Raw genomic sequence first — 23,895 nt, 5'->3', positions numbered from 1 at the left:
GTCATTGCTCAGATATTTTGATGTTACTGGGCATGCTCACTTGAACTCAGAAAGCTCATCGACAACTACTGATATTTCTGCCACCATCTAGGATAAGAATCTGCTACATGGTACTGACTGAAGTATTAAAGGGACACAGAACAAAGTGAAACTTAGTACAGTTTTGTTCCGCTGTTCCATGTGAGCTTACCATCAAAAGCACAATTTTGATAAAGCAATGAAAATTAGCATTTTTTAAAAGAATAATTTTGCCTCTTGCTTAGCTGTTCACTCAGAACTCATTCACACATTAATGTTTCACCCCTGATACCCTGTTGCTTGATGACTGCTAGTCTCAGCTAACTGTGTGAAGTTTATTATAAAATATTGTACAGTATTTGAGTTAAAACTGTATGCTATGAAAGCTCTCTGTGATGACTGATTGACACATACAGTCAGTATCTGACCCTAGACAGGTGATATGGTAGCTTTTGTATGGGGTTGAGTACCTTAAGCTACCATCCTGTTACCAAAGCATCGCACCACTGAGCTCAATGAGATTTACTTCTGAGCAAGTATTAGTGCAGTTAAAATGAAAGGGGGGGGTACATTAGACATAAATTCCACATTTGTTGATGAAGTGTGGGTGGGCAGTTCATTGGTTTCTGAGCTGCTGCGGTGAAAGATAGACAGAGGAAGTTGGTAGTATAAGTGTTCAAGTACCGTAATAATTTCAGGAAGTACAGAATTTGGTGGTGTATCTCACTGCAGAAATTTACAACGTAGGGGGAAAGAGAAGGTAGATGACTCAGACTGCATCCAGTCAAGTGTACAAACCTAATTCTACCATATAGAATTAAGGAAAAATTGAGGGTAAAATTTTGCAGTGACAATTTCCTTATACTGGACTTTGTTTCATTTGACTTTAGGTAAAGAAGCAAAGAAAGATGCATAGTCAGTTGATTCATTTTGATAAGTTTTCATGCAAAAAATATAGCAGAAAAGGTGAAAATGTAAGCAATTTCCGATTTGGTGGGTTTTAGCTTTTTATGTCCTGAGCACTGAAAGGGAAACAAAGAGTTAATATGGTATCTCTATATTGGCAGTGTGTAAAAAATTGCTGGCTCTCTGCTCAGTTGGTTTGTAACATCTCAGCAGGAGATTTGGGGAATTTCCCCCATGTCCTTAAAGACATCGAAAAAGAAAGGCCAGTTCAAGCAGGCAAAAATTGCTCATTTCCTATTGATCCATGCTGTGAGTTGCATAATATTACATATACATTATGTAACACAACATAAAAATTCTGGATTGCTCTACTTTATATTAAGGCTATTCCATACAAACGTACCTCGGACTTGGGAGTACGTCATTGAATTCAACAGGCCCTAATTCTGTGCAGGCAGCACAGGATTGCAATGCACATATATGTATACTGCAAACCTTCAGCACACAAGCAGTTCTTGGGAAGGCTAGCAATTGAATATACAAATAATACAGTCAATCAATAAAAATCAGTAGTATAATAAAGGACAGGAGATATAACACAATCAATCAATGGGGAGAGCAAGTAAAATAACAGTGATTTACACATGGAAGAATATAATACACTGCCTGGCACCAAAAAGGGAAGACATATGTCAGCTGAGATGTCAGATGTCAGCTAGGGGTCCTGTTTGTGAAGGCAGATGAGATGAGTCATATTTGAAGTACTGTACTCCAGATAAATAGTTCAGTATGTGTAAAAAGAAAACCTCAGCCCATCAAGATACTATGCCGTTTTCTCTCTGATGGACTAGTTTACTGAATGCAGGGTGGGTTTTTTGTTTGCTTTCCCATAAAAGACTATTTTATTATGCAGATTGTGACCTGGGAAACACAACAATGTGTCTCCTTCCTGCATTGTAAACGCAATTTCAGGTGACCCTGAAGCCCCAGTTGTGGGGAGCTCACAGGAATCGTTCCACCATGTTTTCTTTAATGATTTCCTAGGCTACCTTTGCAGGTTGGCAACTAGTCACACAAAGACGGCAAAGGAGGATATCCTGTGTAGAATGGATGACGTTTAACCCACATCCTTGATGCCTGGAAGCATTCTGTCGTCTAACAAGTCCAGGTTCTGAATGCGGCACTGAATGTAGAGTGAAAAGCTCCACCAGTGCTTCTTAGTCTCTCTCTTCGTTGTCAAGTCTTCTCTTGACAAGCAGGGCATCTTAGCAGCCTCTCAGGCTAAACTACCTCAGCAGGTTGTTGTGGGGATTATATAGAGGTGGGGGCAGAACCATGTGCACCACATGGATCTCCTTGCAACGAGCAAATAAATACATGTAGAGCAGCTTCCCATCCCTGGAGTGCATAAGGTTCCAGGTTCATTCCCTGCTGCCTCCAGTTTTGAAAGGAGCCAGTGCTCTACCAGACTGAGCAGACGAAACGGAGTTAGGCAGCCACGTTTTGTGCAGCTTGGGCGCAAACTTATGCAGGCAAGTCTTAAGCGTCTCCCTCCCCACCATGCAACATAAACTGCCGAAGTCTCCTTGCTTTTTCCCTTGGGTGGGGAAGAACCGCTCCGCTTCTGACAGAGTCGCCTTCCCTGCTCCCGACGGGCTGGCTCCCCCTTCCCTCACCCTCTTCCCCAGGGATAGCACAGTCGGTAGACTCTCCATCTCCGGGTCGTGGGTTCGAGTCCTCAGGGAGTTGGACTAGATGACCCTGGTGCTCCCTTCCAACTCTGCAATTCTAGGATTCTTCCCTCCCGCCGGCCTGAGCGAGTGGGGGACGGGAGGAGAACTCGCTTCCGGGCACGCTTGGCGCTCCCTCCGCAGCGGCGCTTGCTACCAGTTGCCGACCCTGGCGGCGGCCGTGCGTTGTCACTACAACGCCGTCTGCTCCCGGGGCCGTCTGCAGCTGCCCGTCCCCCCCCCTCGGTTTTATGCAAATGAGGGCAGAGCTCGGGCTGACGTGAGGAGAGAGGCGGGACGCGCGCGCTGGGGCGGAGTGGCGGCGGGGAGGGAGGGAGGGAGCGAGCGAGCAGCTGCCGCCGGCTTCAGTGCCTGAGACTCGCGGGAAGGGGAAGGAGCTGGTGCTGTCCACTGCGCCGCTGGTGCTGAACCCGGGAATCCCGCCTGCTCGCTCGCTCCGCTCCTCAGCCCTCTTGGCCCCGCCCGCCCCGGAAGGCGTCCCGCCCCCCTCGCTTTCCACTCCGCCCCCCTGGTCAGAAGCAACTTGGCCAAGGAGTTTACCGGACGTAAAGGAGATTTTCTCTCTCTCTCTCAGTCCCGTGCTGTGTTCCTTGAAGCTCAACTAAACCTGGACATTTCTTCGGAGTTTTGCCTACCCCAGATTATTGGGATCCTCCTCCCCTCCTTTCTCCCCCTCCTTTGCAACCTTTTGCATTTTGGACTTTCCCCCCTCCTTTTTGGTTCCTAAAGCAGAACACCTAAAAAGGAAGAGAATATATATGCACGATCCTTGCGACTAACAGGACATAACATTCTCCCCCTGCTTCCCTTTGGGGACTTTAGTGACTCTTCGATCAGGTAAGAGCGAAGGGGGATCGGGCTTGTGGCAAATGCAAGCTCCTTTTGGAATTAACGTGGCTAAGGAAGCGGGTAGAGTTTGGGGGCGATGCCAAAGGACGGGGGAAAGTTGCGAGCCTGTTAGTCCGCAGCTTAATGTAAAGAAGGACGGGGCGGGGGAAAAATATTTCGGCGGCTCTGCTCAATATCATCGTGGGCTTAGTAAACAAGAGATGAATGCAGAATGAAGCCCGGGAGGCGGATGAGGTGGGGTGCTCGTGGCAAAGTTTTCCGCACACGCTTCTCCTGGTCGTGGTCTCGGGGCTTTTAAACAATGTTATTTCGCCTTGGAAGGGGAGATCGAGAGGTGTAAGCAGGCAGATTGATTTCCGTTCTTGTTGTTCTCGGTTTTAATTAAAACGCGTTAAAGAAGCTCCTCCGAAGAAACGACGGCGTTGGAGGGCGAGTAGATTTCTCATTGATTCCGACGGGAGAGAAGAAGGGGGCAGAGAGGGGGGGAGGATGTGAGGTCAGTCTGGGAAGCAGCGAGCAAAGCAGGAATTAGAGAGGATTTGTGGAGGAAATGCCTGATGTGCCCTGCGTGCGTGTGTGTGTAAGAGAGAGAGAGAGAGATCAGGCGTGATCCTTAGAGGTTGTGGAGGATGACGATGATCACAATCAGCCAGATCTGCCTGATATGAAACTTACGAAACTCGGTTTTACAAAGGACTTGACCCCTCTGTTCCCAAGGTCAGCCCCCAGGATTGAAAGTTCCCGGTTGTCTGTTCCACAGTATTGATTTGGTCAATGTCAGGCCTTCCCTCCAGGCTAGAAGTAGATGCAAATGTGAAGCTCCAGTTTAATAGCACAGTAGTATTACGCCTGGTGTTACAGATCATCTCCTGTTTGGAAAAGAACGTAGGCAGATGAAAATGCCTCACTTTCCCACCCTAGTTTAACCTTTGGCAAGCCCTTCTCTATTCCAGGGATCTGCTAAGGTAGTTACTATGAGTTGCCAGACTTCTTTCTATACATAAACGAGAAGAAGCTGGGGGTATTTACTATGTGAGTTAAATGCTGATTCTGGAGTGGAAATTTTATAGCCAATTGGGAGGGAGATGACTGAACTGAAATGGGAAAGCACATTATGTTTCAGCCTGTATTGCATCATGTTGCAGATCACTTGATTATCTGAGAAAATGTTTATTTCTTTACATAAGATATCAGTGACATTTGTATTATATCTGTTGTCCAGCATTCCCCCCCTCTAATGTTTGGTCTGGAAAGAATGAGCAGAGCAATGACAGTTATGTTCCAAAGTATCATTAGTATTTCTTTACTTTAAAATTCTTTATTTAAAGTTGAACTGTGATGTTATAGTGAACATCTGCTAACATAATGCAGAGTTTTTCAGCAATTCAGAAATAGTGGGAAGTAAGATAAGCACCTGTTAGTAGGGGAAAGTTTTGAAAGCTAAACTCCAGTATTATGCTCATTTAATATTGAAATTTTAGCTTGAAAAACAATGAATTCAGTTCCTTCCATTAATCAGTTATTCCCCTTGATTACTTTAGGAGTAAGTGTAAAACATGCGGTGTTGTGATTTACAGTCTAATGACTGCACACAAGTCTATTTCCAGGGTATTATATACTTCTATATTAGTGTAAAAAATAAATGAGCATTCTCAAATGTTCCCTTTCCTCAATTTGGGTATAAAGGAAGGGGATATGAAATGCCAGGATATCTGTTTTCAAAATATGTGAAGAAAACTATCATTAGTAACTATGGAAATGAAGAAAAGCATTAAGAGCTAGTTCTCTTGCAGTGCCAGGATAGACATGCAGAGGGCCTGAGCTTGTAAACATGTTTTTATATAATAATAAATACATCCATGCAGATATCCTGGTTAAATGTTTCATGTACATATGTACAGCTGTGAATGAATATGTCTTTTGCTGTTAATATAGTCCAGAAAATGGTTTACAATCAGAGCTTCCCAAACTTTTCATGTTGGTGACACACTTTTTAGACATGCATCATTTCGCGACACAGTAATTCAGTTTTGCAAGCAAACTGGAGGTTAAACTAAGCCCTTATAAAAGCATTCCCCCGACACACCTGCACACTGCACCCGACACATGTCTGATCTACATTGTAGAAAGTTGTATATATCTAACTTGGAAACAGAACTTAATATTCTTTGGAATCCCAGAAGGAATGGACTAAGTTACTTCTTCAGTCTCTGCTCCAAGTCTCTTCCTTATGAGAAAATGTTTCCACTGTTGGGACCACAGCTAGCATAAAGATGGGGAGGGTGCGTGCACCATCTTGAGCTCTTTGGAGAAAAGGTGCGATATGAATATAACAAAATATTAAAAATGCATATTCTTCACATGATAGTTGCAACATCAAGTGATGACTTGCAAGTGTAAATGGGCCATCACAGATACAACACAGTAATACAACTTGAATTTTGTACCATATCATCTCAAGCATCATGCTTTTCAATAGCCAGTTCACAGCTGCCAGCCACCATATACAGCAACCAAGTGATGGGTAATGAAGGCCCCAGTCCTAAACACTTTTAACTGAATTTAATCCTTTTTGATTAATACAGAATATCCAAGCTTGTGCATTTAGAACTGTAGGCCTTGTTAAGATGGCAATCTTAGAGTACCAACTGATCTCAAATAATATACCTCCCTTGAACAATGGACTTTCTGCAATCTCAATGCAGTGTTGAACTTCATGATTGGGATTCTGCTTAGCCCTATCAAGTTGTTACAATGTGAGTACAAAGTAGTTGTGTGTGTGTGTGTAGCCCTTTCCTCATCACATGGCTCCTTCCAGCAAATATTTAATCTTTTATGATTCTAAGTTACATAGGAAACCTACATTAGTAGAGGAGAAATTCTCTTCCCAACATGCGGAAGGTGATGTTCCCTGTAACAGGGATGTGATGATGGTTTCTGAGTCCAATTTAAGTGCTGGTGCTTTCCTTTAAAGTTCTAATACCCAAATGACTGACCCTTGCCACACCAGCCTGCCTGTGTACTGAAGCAGGAGAGGCCATGCTTCAGTTAGACCTGCCTGAATATTTGAGACCTGCAAAGGATACCATGTTGGTGGTTTCATCACTATGTTGAGTCTGCAGGAGCAGTGGTACATGAGAGGGTCTTCTTTGTGTGGCCCCTAGGTTGTGGAATGCTCTCCTCTCTAGGATGCACATCACTGTATATATTTTGACAATAGGTAAAGAAATGCCTTATTTTGCAGAGGCTCTTGTGAGATGGAAGTTGACATCAGAATATACGTTCCATTACACTGTTGTTGTATTTTCTGAGTGCTGCTGATTCAGGTTAATTTATGGTCTTGTAATGTTTATGAATTTCATTGTTTGTTGTATTGAGTGGGATGTAACCTACCCTTGGACTCCATGATGGAGGGTGGACTATAAATGTGTGTGTGTCAGTCAGTCTTTATTAGATGTGTATTATGTTTCTACAAAGGAGTGGGTCTTTTCCTTGGAGATACCACATGAAGACCTTTCTATTTCATACAATCGGAAGGGACCCTGAGGGCCACAGTAGTTGGTTTTTGGAATTGTATTCTGTTTTAAGCTTTCTTCTCTTCTCTTATTACATTTTCTTATGCTGATTTGTTAGTTTTAAATAGTATTTATATTGTGCGTGAATTAATTTTATTCATACTTTTGTTCATTGCTCACCAAAAACCTTTTATGAAAGTGGTTAACAAATATTTTTACTGAATGAATGAATGAGCAAATATATATAAACGCTACAGAACATAGGTATCCAGATAGTCAGAATAACACACAAGGCTTTAATACTACACTATTACAGTGATAAAGTTCTGGCACATCAGGTTATAGGATTGGGCTGACAGGTTGTAATTAGAACATTTTATTGCCTCAGAAAGTCAATTTTGTTCCCTTGACCATGTTTAATCATGTCCAATTCGAAGTGCAGTGCCTTGGTCTCATAATTCATGAGAATATGAAGTCTAAAGAGTTAAGTTTGAAGCACAGCTGGCAAAACTGATTGCTTGAAGTGTGTTAAAGTTTACTGTATTTGCATTTGAATTAATGGAAGGTGGTGTCCAGCAGGGTTTAATAGAAGGAGATTCTAAAGTGTTTGGCATGTGGTGATGTACTTGAGAAGTACTTGAACACACTAAATTGAGTATGATTCAAGGTTGTTTGTGAGCAGAGTTGAAGAGCTTTTAAAAAAGTAATGTGGTTATTTCACTGAGCAAGGTGTATAAAATTTTCATTTGTATGGGTGATAATTGTAGGCTGAAGACTGAAATGTTTTCATTGTTACTGAACTTCCATGATCTCTTTAAATAATAAAGAACATAGGCAATGATCATTGACCTAGAAAAGCACATTAAAAATGAAAATTATTTGTTGGAATGCTTGGATGATGAAATCAGCACATCATCATGACTTCATTTCATGCAGGACCCATAAGGTTTCACATTTTCCTACATGGTAGCAATTTTGAATAATCAAGGCTAATTGTAAAGGTTTAACCATATCTGGAAAAGTTTTTGTTCTGCAAACTTTGGGGTGGTTCCATATAAGTAAGCATACACAATTGCTGCAGATTTACTAGTGTTCTCCTCTGTAGCTTACCAATGGGTGAACCATGTCCTCAGGCTGGGATGGTATAGAAGTGGACGTAAGGACTTCTGCTGAATGAGGTGACTTATGAGTCATCTGAGTTCTCCTCAAGCCAACACTGGAACCTAGATGCAGGGGCCATGTCACAGGCATTTATAATTCATTTCATTGCTGGGGGCGGGGCAGCTCCAGGCACACATTCCTTGTCACAATCAGCTGCCCTCCACACTATACTTGAATGGGTTACCTTCATGTGCTTATTGGAGCCCCTGGACCTGTAAATGATTTCTGGGTCAGTATTTATTTTTTTAATTCATACAATTAATTTATTTGTGGCCACCTTTCTTTGTACAGTACTTAATTCTGGTGGAACACTCTGTCACAAGAGACTAGGGCCCTGCGGGACTTGACATCTTTCCGCAGGGCCTGCAAGACAGAGCTGTTCCACCAGGCCTTTGGCCAGGGCACAGCCTGACTCCCTCCCTCGGCAATCTTCGTGGAGCTCTGGCCCAATGGTTGCCAGTGGCTTGAATTAATTAATTTTATAATGAATGATTTTAGAGTGTTGTTTGTGCTATACTTTTGTACTGTTTTATTGTTGTTAGCTGCCCTGAGCCTGGCTTCGGCTGGGGAGGGTGGGATATAAATAAAATTTATATCTTTAGCTAATGGGGCCTCCTGCTGCCACCGCGCTGCTGGAGCAAGATTTCTGTTCTCATCCTGAAGCAAAGTTCTTAACCTGAAGCACTATTTCTAGATTAGCAGAGTCTGTAATCTGAAACATATGTAACCTGAAACATATGTAACCCGAGGTACCACTGTATTGGTTTTGAAAATATTGTCTTCAGGAGCAGCCACATGAGTGCAAAACAACAGGTTCACCATGGCCATTGTCACTGATATATATGTTGTTGTTTTTACAGAATTTTTACAGAAAATTGTGGTGTGTGAAACAGTTCTTAAGCTTATGCGTGCGCCTTGAGGTCATGAATGGACCAGTACAGTTTCATCAGACTCTACTGAGCATTATCCAATTCATGCTGACAGTGGCATGGCATGTGGGGGCCCACAGGGGTGGTTGCCCCAGGCATTAAATTGTTAGGGGAAGAAAATTTAAACACCTGGTGCTGCCTCAATACAACTGTGCACATCCATTGCTGGGCTGCACCTCAATGTGAACCAGGAAGTGACCTCTGCAGAAAACAAAGTGACTCTTCTTTTCTTATATCTGCAGTTGCATTCTCCTGAGTGACATGGAATTCATTAGGCAGCTGAATGTCCATGTGTAGTCCTGTCTGTATCCCTCCCACCCATCCCCTCTGCAGGTCCGGGCTCTGGCAACCCATGCTATGCCACTGCATACTGATAAATCTTTGTCTTCTTAGTTTCTTCATACCAAGGCCTTAATCTCTATCAAATAGTTGAGGAGCTGGAAGCATAATGTAATGGGAATTGGGGTTGCTCGTGCGTAAGTTGCCGCTACTCTTGGCAAGGTTGCCTGGTTAAACCTTTCCCTGGCTGCACAGCCCTTACTCCGTGGGTGTGTCAGTCACTGGCAGAATCCGTCAGTGGGCATTTCTTGAACTTCTTCCAGCATAAAAGTTCTTTGACGCCCAGTCTCCGCCTAGCCTCCCTGCGCGGAAGTCTTCTGCGCAGGGTGGGCATGGCCAGCAGAGGACCCGTGCTCTCCCCGCTGGTCTCTGTGGAAGAGTCCTGGAGCCATCTCTCCGAAGCCCTCCCCTGCTCCCCTTTCTTCCTGGTGTCACGCTGATTTCCTTCCCCAGTGGATGAGTTCCCTCTCTCCCTGCTGGGTCCTTCTCCGGCGTCGCTGGGGAGCCTTACCTCCACTCCTGGCTCCGATGGCAGTTCCCTGACACATAAGGATAAGAAAATCAAGTTGTCCCCCTCCCCCCCCCAAAGAAAGCTTGAGAACTAACATTTTGGTGGAATGGTTATATTTATTGAAAAGAGGATGAACAGATGTCAGAGTGGCCCTAAATTGGTCAGGGCCTCGGGTTGCCTTCTTGCCCCTTAGGAAATTCCTGTGGAGTTTCCTTCAGGTTAAAGTGTGTGTGTAGCAAATTTGCCACTGTTAAAGGTGGAAGTACCCATATGAAAATTAAGAAAATAATTTTAAGGAAGAAGCTTTAGCTCAGTAAAGGAATGCATTATTTGCACATGAAGGTGCAGATCCAAGATGGTTTTCATGATCGTTGGACACATGGCAGCAACTTGGAAATCTGCTGGAAATCTCTGTACCTTTACACTAGTGTTAGAAACTGGCATAGAAAAGCTAAGAGACAAATGGCTCCTGGGACCTGAGTTGTGGGTGCCAAAACAGAATGTCTAGTCATCATTTGAGGTGCTTACAAATGCAGAATCTTTAGGTGCGAAATGTGCCTGGCGCTCTGCTAATTTCAAACCCTGCTTTACATATAAGTAAGTAAAACAGGCATCTCCATGCCCAGGCTTGTACTTTAAGCACTGACAACATTCAAGATGTTTATGTAAAAAATGCAGAAAGATAATAATTTGTATGGTAGAACTTTCAAATGTTGCACATAGCAATTATAGACAGGTTCCTAGCAAATAAACAAGAAACTTCATAGTTAAATTACTTAATCTACTGCTTCTAATAGTAACTTTAGTGAAAAGATATTAAATACCAGAGCAGGGGAATGTCTCTAACAGAGATCTTGAAAATGTGGGGCTGAAAGCCCTCTTTTTACTGCTAGTAAAATATAGCTGTACTGGTTATGGGCAAAACAGACCATTGGTCTGACTAGGCATAAGAGCATTGTTCCGACTTCAAGGAATGGATAAATAAGAAAGTAAAGTATTGCCAAAAGGATGTGTGCTATAATGTACCGTTCATTTCTCCCCCATTTGCCCTTCTCACATTACAAAAGACATTCAACTCAATTTAAAAGCAATACATTTAAAAACCGCGAATGTACTTTTTATGCAACCTATAATTAACTGTGAGCCTTCACTGCCATTTGATTCTATTGAAAATAATTACTTAGCAGGACTGAATCATGAACAAAGTAATCAGAGGTAGAGGTTTAAAAATTTCAAACACATTTCTGCAAAAATAGAAACACTCCTGTGCACAGAAATAATAGTTCATAGTTCATAGAAATAATAGTTCATAGAAATAATAGTTCGTTATTGAGGTTGCATGTGGACGACTACTACCCATGCCCTATTGGCACAGTGACTTGTGCAACCACTGGCTAGAGCAGGGGCAACCAGTGTGGTATTCTCCAGATGTTGTTGGACTACAATTCCCATCATCCTTGACCACTGGCCACAATGGTCAATCAGTGGCTCAGGCTAATGGGAGTTGGAGTGCAACAGCATATGGAGGACACAACTTTGGCGATTCCTAAATCAAAAGGATTATCATGAAACTAAAAAAGTCCAAAGGATAATCTACTTTTCTACAAAGTATGAATAAAATAAGGTTCATGAATAGGTGGTGGAGTCTTTCATGTATTGTTCAACTTCGGGGAACTCTGTTTCACAGAGACTGAAAATAACCCTGCATTATGGGGGAGAAATATCTGACCATCTGAATCTACTCTAGATTTAAAAATGTTGACCTTTAGATTAATTATTTGCACAGTACATGTCCATACCCCCCTAATTAATCTCTTTGAGTCAATGTGATACATTGGGTATTTGATTGGACAGACCAAGCTAGCACACAGTTATTATGCATCAGAATGGAATATCTATATACGGTATGTATCATTCCTAGTACAGTATATGTTATAATTATCCAGCACACAACTGTGCATATTCATAGTTTGTGCAGGTATTTGAGATCAACTGTTGTATAGATTGTTCTCCAAGAGGGTGAGCTCACCAATCAGATCATTTATAAAGGAAGTGTGCAAAGTGCAACTGAGGTATCAATACAGGTTTTTTTTAAAAGGGTATGCTTCCTGTGTGTACCTGAGGCTTCTTAGAACAGTGGCATAATGTGAGAGGTGAGTAGGGTAGAAGCTGTAGGCTTGCTGCCATAGACATGGAAGGAAAATTGCTGCTTCTTCCCAAGGCTTATGTTCCTGTGGATTTACCCTTGTTCTCTAGCAAGAAGACTGCTGTCTTTTCTTCTTGGGCATTGCATTTTTAAAAAAGATTTTTGCATCTCACTATTTGCTTTCGTTTCTCAGTAGTTAACTACCTTGTTATTTATTTTTAATTGTTGAGGCTTCTACTTAAGAGACAGACTCTCAAAGATCCCAATGGAATAGGTCCTAGGAGACTCCCTTGTTTTCATGAAAGATGATGTAACATCAACTCCAGAGATCAAAAGTCTGACAAAACAAAAGGTGAATTGTGGGAGTATAAGGAAAAAATACAATTTCCAGAGTATGAAGATTCCCACAGGTCTTTGCACAAGACACTTCCTCCCTTCAGTGTCATCTTTCCAGAATGAATGGAAAGTTTGTCATGATGTGCCAAAAGAGATGTCAGAAATTGGAGATTATACTTTCTAGCCCCTCCTGCATTTATTACTTAAAATTGATTTCTGGGTCCCTTTCTCCGCCTTCAGTTGAGGGAAGATTCATGAATATTAGAGAAGGATGGGAGAGCAGGAGATGTTCAGAGAACAGGTCAAATGCAAATTGCCTAATGTTCTGCAATGCACATAAGAGTTTTGCTATTTCATTGTCTTAGCATGACATGAAAATTGCGTGGCAGTTAGCCTGTGGACCCTGTACTGGTTTCTTGACTCAACCTCACAGATCTCTGGGACCATCCTTGCATCCTTTGGCCTGAAAGGCTGCAGAACCTGAAGCTGACCTTGATCTCCACCCTATCACTTCCATACCATCATTGCATTCCATTTACACCACTTTTCTCATTTTCTCTAAAGGCAGTCAGTCTTTTGAAGTCCATCTAGGTGGGCAGCCTCCTTTGTGATAATCATGTATTTTCTTTCCCCACATTGTGTCCTCCCCGTTCTCTGCAAACTGTGAAAATTCTCATGTATCTACGTATTTCCCTAATCCTTTGTCCTTCATAAAGCAGGACATAAGCACTAGTTAGGAGTGTAATGGTCTTTTTTATCTTGCCTTCCATTCACCCTTATGCAACAATGATCTCTGGGCCCTCTAATTTTGCCAGTGCTGTCATAGGTGGCATACTGATTCGCAGCTACGGCAGCTTTAGGCACAGTTGTAACAAATAACTTTAAAGTGAAAGATTCTTTATCCCTGTACTAATCTCCTGACTCATAAAGTCCCCAGCCAGATGTTTGTTGCCTTTTTATTTTATTTTTTTAAAAAACCCACAGGGTATTTGCAGATAGGTCATACAGGCTAACATATTTTTTTTCCTTCAAAAAAGGACTTCACCAGCGACAATGGAGTTCTGAAATATTAATCCTTAGACTCTTGGTCGTCCACTGCTCCTGTAATCCATTAGTATTACATTAAAATTCCTGCTCCATTTGACTACTCAGTAAGTGGTAATCTGGTGGTTACAATGAAAGGGAAAATTTGTATGGTTTTCCTATTGCTAGTTTTGATAGTGTGTATATACTTCCTTATTGCTGGTTTTGCTAGACAAATCTATTCTGGTAAATGCTATGTTTAATATTAATGTGTGGGGTGATTTATTTATTTACCTGGGACATTAGGACCCAAATAATATAAATTATGTTTAATCCTTGTGTTGTGCTAAGCAGTGCCTGGATTGCTGACATTGTCTCCACTGAATTTGTTGTTTGGTGTTCCCTAGCTGCTACCAGAATGTAATTCAGAGAATTATTACCAGGGAGAAATAATTGAGTGTCTTGTATTTTCATGATCCTTTTGCCTTCAGCAGGGAGGGATGGTAGTGTTATAGGCACCTTACAGCTTTCATCTAAAGCTTTAGCTGAGCTCCTTATGCACCTGAAATTAAAAAGTGGCACCCCTGTAGGCCAATAAACCTGTGGATTAATATATTTGTGCCCTTTTACATATTTTTATTTCTTGGTCTATATTACCTGCTGCTCAGGGCTCATAGCTAGTAAATTTCCTTTTGCATATGGACATTAAAAAAAAAGGTTTGTGTGATATATTCGTCACTGCAGTCTGACAGCTTTCTTTCTAAAATTATGGGATTTTGAAACCCTACAGCACCATACAAAATTAGTTTACCAGGTTGAGAAGGGCTGCTACATTAGCTTTCTGGCAGGTAGGTTGCTGTTGCTGACCAGGTGGGAAAAGGGCAAGATGGCAGGAAGGTTGCTGCAATGCATATTATTATTATTATTGTTATTGTTATTATTATTTCTTTATTGGTTTCCCCAGCCACTCTGGGCGGCTTCCAACAAAATATTAAAAATACATTAAAAACATCAGTCAGATGTCTTCTAAATGTCAGATAGTTGTTTATTTCCTTGACATCTGATGGGAGGGCATTCCACAGGGCAGGCGCCACTACCGAGAAGGCCCTCTGCCTGGTTCCCTGTAACCTCACTTCTCGCAGTGAGGGAACCGCCAGAAGGCTCTTGGTGCTGGACCTCAGTGTCCGGGCTGGACGATGGGGGTGAAGATGCTCCTTCAGGTATACTCGACCAAGGCCATTTAGGGCTTTGAAGGTCAGCACCAACACTTTGAATTGTGCTCGGAAACGTACTGGGAGCCAATGTAGGTCTTTCAAGACCGGTATTATGTGGTCTTGGCGGCCGCTCCCAGTCACCAATCTAGCTGCCGGATTCTGGATTAGTTGTAGTTTCTGGGTCACCTTCAAAGGTAGCCCCACATAGAGCACAATGCAATAGTCCAAGCGAGAGATGGAGGAGCCCATTGGTGGGCCTGCAGTGCATTTGCAACCTGCCTACCTCCCAGCTGTTTTGCCTCCCCCCCCCCTCCGTAAGCAACAACAACCCACCTGCCTGGACACTAGCCAAGATGTTTCACCCCATTCAGAAAGACAATTTGCCTATTGGATTCTGCTGCCCTTGGATATTTTAGTGCGCATGTGTCTAGAAATGTAGTGCTCCCAGTCCAAAGTACTTTGGAAACTCAGATGCAGCTCCCAGACAGTGACTTCCCCATCAGCTCTATGAAGAAGACAGCTCCACTTCTGCCCTCTTTTGTGAACTCATGCATGCTCACAATGAATTGCTGGATATGGGCAAATAACTTTTCAAAATATTTCTAATTGATATTCAATGAACAGTATAAGATCCATATCTAAATTTGATCATCCTTGGCATTTTTAGTGAAACATTGATGTGATTGAACATCCTTTGGCACACCCATCATGGCTGGGTAAAAAGGTAAAGGTAAAGGGACCCCCTACTCATTAGGTCCAGTCGTGGCCGACTCTGGGGTTGCGGCGCTCATCTCGCTTTATTGGCCGAGGGAGCCGGCGTACAGCTTCCGGGTCATGTGGCCAGCATGACTAAGCTGCTTCTGGCGAACTAGAGCAGCACATGGAAACGCCATTTACCTTCCCGCCGGAGCGGTACCTATTTCTACTTGCACTTTGAACTGCTAGGTTGGCAGGAGCAGGGACCGAGCACTGGGAGCTCACCCCATCGCAGCAAGTTCTAGGCTCTGTGGTTTAACCCATAGCGCCACCCGCATCCCATCATGGCTGGGTAGCATCCTATAATCAGTAATGAGTTAAGGAAAGCATTGGCTCCCTTAGCAAAGTTTCCTTTAGTCAAATGTGAGAGTATCAGCATCATCACTCTGCTCTGCTTTGTCGACACTGGCCAAATTGTTAGTATAACTGAATAGCACTGTGGTCAAAACTTGGATTATAAGACAACACAGTGGAACAATGCTCAAAGCTAAAAGCCACACACCAGTCCCTAAGCTCTGCATCTGTATGGTTCAAAAGTAAGGCTAATATTGAGAGAAACTTTGAGCACTGAAGAGTTGTGCTTATATTGTGAACTTATTTAAGTCTTAACAGCAACTATGGCTGAAATCCAAAGTTCTACTTTTTGACATTCTCTCTGTCTTTGAACAGCAGGCCCTTGCGCTATATCACAGATTGCTCTTGAAATATCCCTCAGTTAACAAACAAAAAACAAAAAACCAAGCCCAAGCCTCCATTGGGAGCACAGAATTAGCTGCACTGTTATTTGGTTCTTATTTCTTAAAAATAAATTTCACTAAGTTAAACTTCCTTAATATTTTTTAATGTATATTAAAAATACACACATTTTCCATGCTCACCAACAGACCGGTGAATGCTTCTCTTACAAGTTTAATTTTAACAGGCCCACACTTAGGCTGGACTGTTTATTCAAAGGGGGAAAGTATGAAAAGTGTGAAAAAAGTATGAAAAGTGGAAATGTTTATTTCAGCCACTTCAAGGATGTGACAGAATCTATAAATCACTGCTGCGATGTGGCCCTGTGCTCAGATCAATGCAGGTCAAATGCAGATCAAATTCAGGTCAAATGCACTTAGTGGAGTCTCACTTGGTAGACAGGCCCAGTAGGATTTCCATGACGAAAAAATTAGATAGCTCCTGCTATCAGATATATTTTTGGAGAGATTGCAACATAATTTCCCCTACCGCCACGATCATCTTCATGGCAGCAATTATAATTTATTACATTTATTCACCACTTACTACGCAAAGTGTCCTGAAGCGACCTACAATTTTTTAAAAAAGAAAAGAAAACCCTATACAGTTGTGTGTGAATCTGTCGGGGATGTATCCCTTCAGCCCCCTGGGTATGTTTATAGCCGCAGTAAAGAATTGGGAGAAGATAACTCTCCTTGCTAAGTGAGCCTTGGGTATATGAACATAACACTAATATCACATCTATGCTATCCAGCATTCATCAAAATGCACATGTCAGGGCACAGCGTAGTCTTTAGTATGTATGCTGCTGGGGTGCAAAGATCCGCCCAGCGCCCCCAAATGTAGTTTAGCCCCCAAATTAACTTTTATTATGCTTATGTCAGACACCACGCTTATGCCTTATCTCTTGTTTACAAAAGAAGGGAGGAAAAAGAAACAAACTTTTTATTTGCTCATTGATTTACAATACACTTATACTTAAGTATACATTACCACCACACTTAAAGTTATAAGTATTGTTTAGGCACCTACTTAAGAGAAACACCAGTCGTGTCAAAGGTGCCGCTGCTGCTGCATAGCAGCTCAATACAATACGTAACATAATATTTTGATATAAGAGTTAATTTTGCGTGCATGGTGCCGTTGAGAATGACAATCGCCACCGTTGTGAATGATGCCACAACGTCTTTGGTAAATGAGCACACAAAGTTGAAAGTCCTTTAGTGAAACAGTAGGTATACATTTCGGTAATACCTAGGTATATATGTATTTTGTTTTTCTAGCTTGATCAAAATTATTTATTATTTCATAACAGGTAGATAGTTAAGAGCTTAGGTGGCTTCAGCAGTGGGCGCCTGGTGCCCCCCAGAATTCAGTGCCCGGGTGCCCTGCCCCCCTTGCACCCCCGGGTAAAGATGGCCCTGTCAGGGCAGTCCTGCTTCTGTAAGGATATCATAGCAAGGCAAATGATGCACAAGGAGTGTCCTTAACTCAATAATGCCCCAGGGTACACATCTTATATTTCATGACCAGCCCTTTCTAAATGCCAAAACCAAATTAGTGAAGCACCACTCCCAGTTAGAAGTCCCTGCAGTGTGAAAAAGAGGGTTCCAAAAAGCCAACCAAGAAGTCCCTCCACAAATTCCTACTTAGCGTCTTGAAAAGGTAACTAACAGAGCCCCCACTGCTGTAGGGATGGTGCCACAAAGAGAGTGTGAGGCAGAGCTGGCTTAAATAGTAGCTAGCTACCAGCGTCTCCCCCCCCCCCCCGGGTTATGTAGCCCATGTGGTTCTCCTACTCCACCCCTTCCTTCAGGAATAAATCTCCCGAGACTTGTTTAAGCAAGGGCAGATGTAGGCAAACACTCCTCTGCCTCTAGATAGGGAGACACAATACAGAAGTTTTAAACAACATCAAAAGAATAAAACAACATTATTTACTAAAAGCAAATGTTATAAAAAGGAGAAATCTTTCTCTGCCGCATTAAAAATGAATATCACAGCATCATTTATTGCAAGTGCTCATCCTGCAATATGATAAAAAGGATGACTCTTACCCCACCCTACTAAAAGATGAGCACCACAACAGTCTGGGGTATCATGCTACCATATGTTCCCAATTAAAAACCAAGTGTCTGCATAAAGAGGAACGCCTTTGCCTGGCGCCTAAAAGTTTATAATGATGGCACCAGGCACATCTCCCCAGAGAGAGCATTTAGGAACAATTAAGCTCTCAGAATATTTATGTGCTTTGAATACTCAGCTTGTTTGTCACCAGTATTCATGAATTTGTTATTGCTTTTGACAAGCCTCTAAGATGCAGTATGAGATTAGTAGTTTTGTTTGTACCACAGATGTCCTAATAGCAACCTTGGTGTTAAAGGACTTGAGTTTCCATGCTCCTGGTACACCCCCTGCCCATCCACTAATCACATACATTATTTTCCCCACGAGTTTTCTAGCCTTTAAATTTCATATCATTTGCTTAATTTGGTATCCTTGAAATCATATTTGTGATTCATTGTGGTGGTTATGAGTTGAAGCTGATGTGTCTATGTGTACAAAAATTATTCCTTCTATCCATTCTATCTGTCATTCCTTGCCAGCTGAGAACATTTTAATTTATTTATACATATTTATTCAAAATATTTCCAACTTGTCCTTCAGACTTGAATTTTCAAGGCAGCTTACAAAAACATATTAAAGCCATACATATAGTAACACCATAGTAACAAATTCAAAGGGAAGGAGGGAGATTTCCCATAATTCTCATGTCTGGGATGGTGCTTTTGCAGCCTTCTAGGTGCCCCAGTGGTGAAAGGACCCTTTTGCCACAGTTGATGCCCCTGTCTCTTGGTGAGTTCTGGAGAAGGGAAAAGGGTAGTGAGCCTTGGGCAGGAGTAGCTCAGGAGTGGCACTCCTGCTTTGTAGGAAGGGTGATGCATTGGCGATGGCACGGCTTCGTGGGCATGCTGGATTGTGGCAGCAATGATGGTGTATTCAATTTCTATCCTGCTTCTACTCCCAAAGGAGTCCAGTGCTGCAAACACTGAGGAGTTAAAACAATGCAATTTCAAACAAAACAAAAAATGAACTAAAAGCATGTCAAAACAGAATATATATATATATATATATATGCAGGTTTTGGTGTCCTCGGGTGTCTTCCCGTGTAAAAGTTGGGGTGTCTATGCGACGTTATATATATGGCATTTGGCGGATTAGCATTCTATGGCTTTTAAAATGTGTTTGTGGGAGGGGGTTTGTTGATTTGTTTTTGCTTTTTTGTGCATAATGTAATTTGTGTTCTCATTTTGTATTGTATGCTGTGATCTGCCCTGTGATCTTCGTTTGAAGGCATGCAAATTCAATAAAAAACAAAACAATACATAATAAAAATGTTTTGAAATGACCCTCCACTGGCTGGCTCCACTGGTGTGTCCACAAAGCACCAGCCTCATTGCCAGCTGGGGCCTCACAATAAATGACAATGATGTTGCTGTCTGGAAGCTATTGCTGCAAATCTGTCCCACTGGGCAAACCACTGCTGGTGGTGGGGGCTTTAGCCGTTCAAAGCCACGAGGAGGTATCATAGAGAAGGAAGCAGGTATACTCTCATTAACATCACTGGGAATAGAACATGGTTTCAAATTCTGGAATTTGACAACAAACAGTCTCCCCTAATTCTGAAGAAACTAGGTAGTTCACCCAGCGCCGCAGACAGCAACCAAATAATTTAAATACAAACTAACTTGCATGATAAATTATGGAAATGAAAGGATGCCCTGACAACATTCTATGAACACTAATAAAACTGTTCATTATCAAATAAGCGAGGGGAGTCTGAATATTTCAGTTTCTCTGTTGAACGTGGCAAATGCGTCTTGGCAACAGGACAATTTATTTCAGGAAATATCAGCAATATCCGTAAAGGGATACAGTTCCTGAAATGTTCTCTCACTATAACAGGTACACAGAAATCTGCACTATCCTTTATGAAGTTTCTAAAGAAAACATTCTCAGCCGTTACATCTATATCAGATTATTACATAATTTGACTCCAATCCATAGAGTGTACATGAAACAACAGGGGCGATCGATACAAAGCTTTCTACATTGCCCTAAACCTCATTTTTTTGGGCGGGGGTGAGGGATGTGTATGGAACCTGAATCCAACCTTCTGTTCTCCTTGAACACCTAATTCTGGAGGGGGTTGACTATTGACATGGGAAGTCAACGTTCACACATGGCATCCTTTTACACATGGGGCTAGTCATCCAGCTAGAGATGTATTTACAGAAGTCTGCTTCCCTGTCCATCTAATTCCTAGAGGACTTGGTGTTCTCAAGCTGCCATGCCTAATCCATTTGTAAGCACAATCACACATAAGCTCAGATAATGCTGTCAGGAAACCTTGTTGACTAAAATGTGGTACTGGATATACAATTGCTGGACAAACCGAATGCTAAAGATTAAAGAAAAAATATATTTGAAGCACAGCAATATGGTAGTAAGTAAGAGGCGTCCTGATAGAAGTATATAATATTATGCATGGCATGGAGAAAATGGAGGAAAGAGAAAAGCTTTTCTCCCTCATAACACTAAGATTCATGGGAATCCAATGAAGATATTGGAAGATTTAGGACAGATAAAATAAAGTACTTCTTCATGCAGCACATGGTTAAACTGTGGGAACCTCCCTCCCTGAGGAGGAAGTGAAGGCCAACAACTTGGATTGGTTTTAAAACAGGCAGAAGCAAACTCGGCCCTCCAGATGTTTGGGGACTACAACTACCATCATCCTTAGCTAACAGGACCAGTGATCAGGGATGATGGGAGCTGTAGTCCCAAAGCATCTGGAGGGCCGAGTTTGCCTATGTCTGCTTTACAAGAAAATTAGACAAATTCATGGAGGAGAGCGCTATCAATGACTACTAGCTGTGATGGCTATGCCCTATTTTCACCGTTGGAGGCAGCAGTGCTTTTGAATGCCAGTTGCTGGAAACCAAGGGAGGGAAGAGTGCTCTTGTGCTCATGTTCTGCTCCTTGGTTTCCCACAGGCATGTGATTGATGGGCGTACAGGATAATGGGCCATTGGACTGATTCAGCAGGCTATTCTTATGTTGTTATGTATTTGTCTGCATTCAGGGTCCCCTGGCAAGACTTTTCCTAGGATGGCTTGATCCAAGGAACTTGGATGCTCTTTGAAATCCAAGGATATGTTTTCAGCCAAGTAAATCAATAAATGTTGCAACTAGGCAACATTGAAATAGTTCACATTAGGAAGCTTATCATACTCATTTTCAGATAATAAGCCAAATGAGCGAATATACTTGAGTACATACAGTGGTGTTCCTTCCTTGTTCCCAGGTTGCATTTATTGTGCCAAGCTATTTATTTCCAAATGCAAGAGAAATGTTTCATTCTACCTCAATCCATCATTTTGAAGTAGATGACAAACATAATTGGGAAGAATATAAATGGCTTCTGAGTTAATATTAAGAATAGCTACTGGAGTGAGCTGAAAACATTAAAAGGTTATTGCCATTCATCCGGTCTTTTAGAACATCCTAACCATCAATAAGATGCTGTGGTACATGACTAAGATGAAAATGCTTAGCTTGAAATTAGCCAAAAATAGAACCTAAAGAATGCAATAATTTTAACATGGACAACTGGGTCCTTTGGCTGCATTGCTATCTACTATTTCATGTGCTTGAATTTAACTTAACTTCCAGGGTTTTTTTATTGCTTATGTTCCATCAGCTCAGGGATTAACAGTCTGTGGCCCTCTGGTTGGTAGATCACAACTCCCACCAGCCCCAGTTTATGGAATGATCAGGTGGTGAGAGTTAGAGTTAAGCAACAACTGGTTAGCCACAGATTTCCCATCCCTTCATTAACTTGAATTCATTTCACATACAGCTGTGTAGTTGTGTAACTGTAAACTTCAGAATCATATCATTTATGAACAAAACCATTAGATGCAATACATTCTATTCCTTTTATAATATCATATAAACCACCAACATTCTTTATTTGTTTTCAAAAATGTCTGCTTAGAAAAAAGACTCCTTCCAAATTGTTGCAGCCAACAGTGACCACCAGTGTAAAAAGGGCCACCAAAGTTTGTTAGGATAAATGCATGTGACAGTTATATTCTGCTATGTTTAATGGGGCTTATAATAATAATATGTATTATTTATACCCCGCCCATCTGGCTGGGTTTCCCCAGCCACTCTGGGCAGCTTCCAGCAAAATATTAAAATACAATAATTACAGAAAGTTACTAGGAAGTGTGTTTGGGAGTTCAGCCTAAGAAAAGCAAACTATAATATAGGACTCACCCACCCTTCTGCTTGTCCCACCACTTTCCCCCGAAGAAACCTGCTCTTTACTGCTGAATTGGAGCAAACATCAATCAGGTTTTCTGTAGATTGACATTTGCTCCAATGCAGCAAAGAGAAAACTGCTCGCACACATATGTAGAAAGCACGAGACAAGAGGGAAACCTCTTGGGCTCCTGCTTTGTAGGCGTAGAGCAAGTGAAGTGTGGACGAGCCCTTTCACAGAAATCAATAATACGAACGGCTGGTTCACATTCAAATGTGCAAACCCCACTAGTACACTTGGATCTACTGATTGGCCTCCCTCTAAAAGTTGGGAGCAAGAGTTTTCTTATGCTGAATGATGGATGGAATTCAATTTCTAAACTGGATGTTAAAGAAACGGTTTATGTTCTTGTGAACTGGTTCATGTTTCTTCCAAACCAGCAGCTTTATCAGCAGGAAAATTTGTCCCTAATACAAAATTAGGGGGGGGAGCCTGTGGATTTGGGCAGGTCTGTGCTGTACATTCTGAGTTTAACTGACAAACCCTTCATGTTAATATGAGGATCAACAGGAAGAAGAGCTCGAAATCTTGTATTGTTACTATGACAGCCTAATTGAATGTTTATCTTTTTCTCTAATATATCAAATACATTCACCTTTCTATTTGAATCTTCCAAAATTTACATCCCTCACCCCCAGTAGCTGATGAAATTAAAGAAACAGCCCTACTGACAGTGCTCTTTTCTGTTAACGGATACTGGTGAAGAGTTAATTTCACCTTTGGACTGGAAATAAATATTTCCTTTCTTATAAATAGTTAATCTTCAGCCTGATCCATAATATCTGTATTGGATGAATAGTCTGAAAATTGTTGTGCTCTGATTTAATGAACTATTTACAGTTCCAAAAATATTCGCAAAAGCATCCTGGTGTATTCAATACACATGCTTCCCAAAAAAAGTTGGAATGGTTTCAGCAGACAGTGTAATCTGCATCCCCTTTACTAATTTTAGTTAGTTCAGTTGGTTAGAGTGTAGCGCTGACAATGCCAAGTTGCAGGCTTGATTTCCATATGGGCCACCTAAATATTTTTGCATTGCGCGGGGGGGGGGGGGTTGGACTACATGGCCCTTGAGGTCCATTCCAGCTCTACAATTCTACAATTCTACCCTGCTCTACATCAAAAAAACTAAGATCATGGCCACTGGTCCCATCACCTCCTGGCAAATAGAAGGGGAAGAAATGGAGGCAGTGAGAGATTTTACTTTCTTGGGCTCCATGAACGCTGCAAATGGTGACAGCAGTCACAAAATTAAAAGACACCTGCTTCTTGGGAAAAAAGCGATGACAAACCTAGACAGCATCTTAAAAAGCAG

The 23,895-nt window shown here is 41.9% G+C and overlaps 1 protein-coding gene across 4 annotated transcripts in view; it reads left to right on the top strand.

Moving 5' to 3' along the window:
• The first annotated feature begins 3,023 nt into the window (after nucleotides 1–3,023).
• Nucleotides 3,024–23,895, top strand: part of FSTL5 (follistatin like 5) — a 323,965-nt gene continuing 303,093 nt past the window's right edge. For all 4 annotated transcript variants that reach the window (XM_081926023.1, XM_081926021.1, XM_081926022.1 and 1 more), the window contains exon 1: nucleotides 3,024–3,512. The gene's annotated coding sequence lies outside the window, so the exon portion shown is untranslated. The remainder of the gene's footprint in view (nucleotides 3,513–23,895) is intronic.

Source organism: Podarcis melisellensis (assembly GCF_964234715.1).
Source record: "Podarcis melisellensis genome assembly, chromosome: 9".
NCBI lineage: Eukaryota > Metazoa > Chordata > Lepidosauria > Squamata > Lacertidae > Podarcis > Podarcis melisellensis.
Note: the sequence above shows the minus strand (reverse complement) of the source record. Positions and strands in the feature narration are given on the sequence as shown.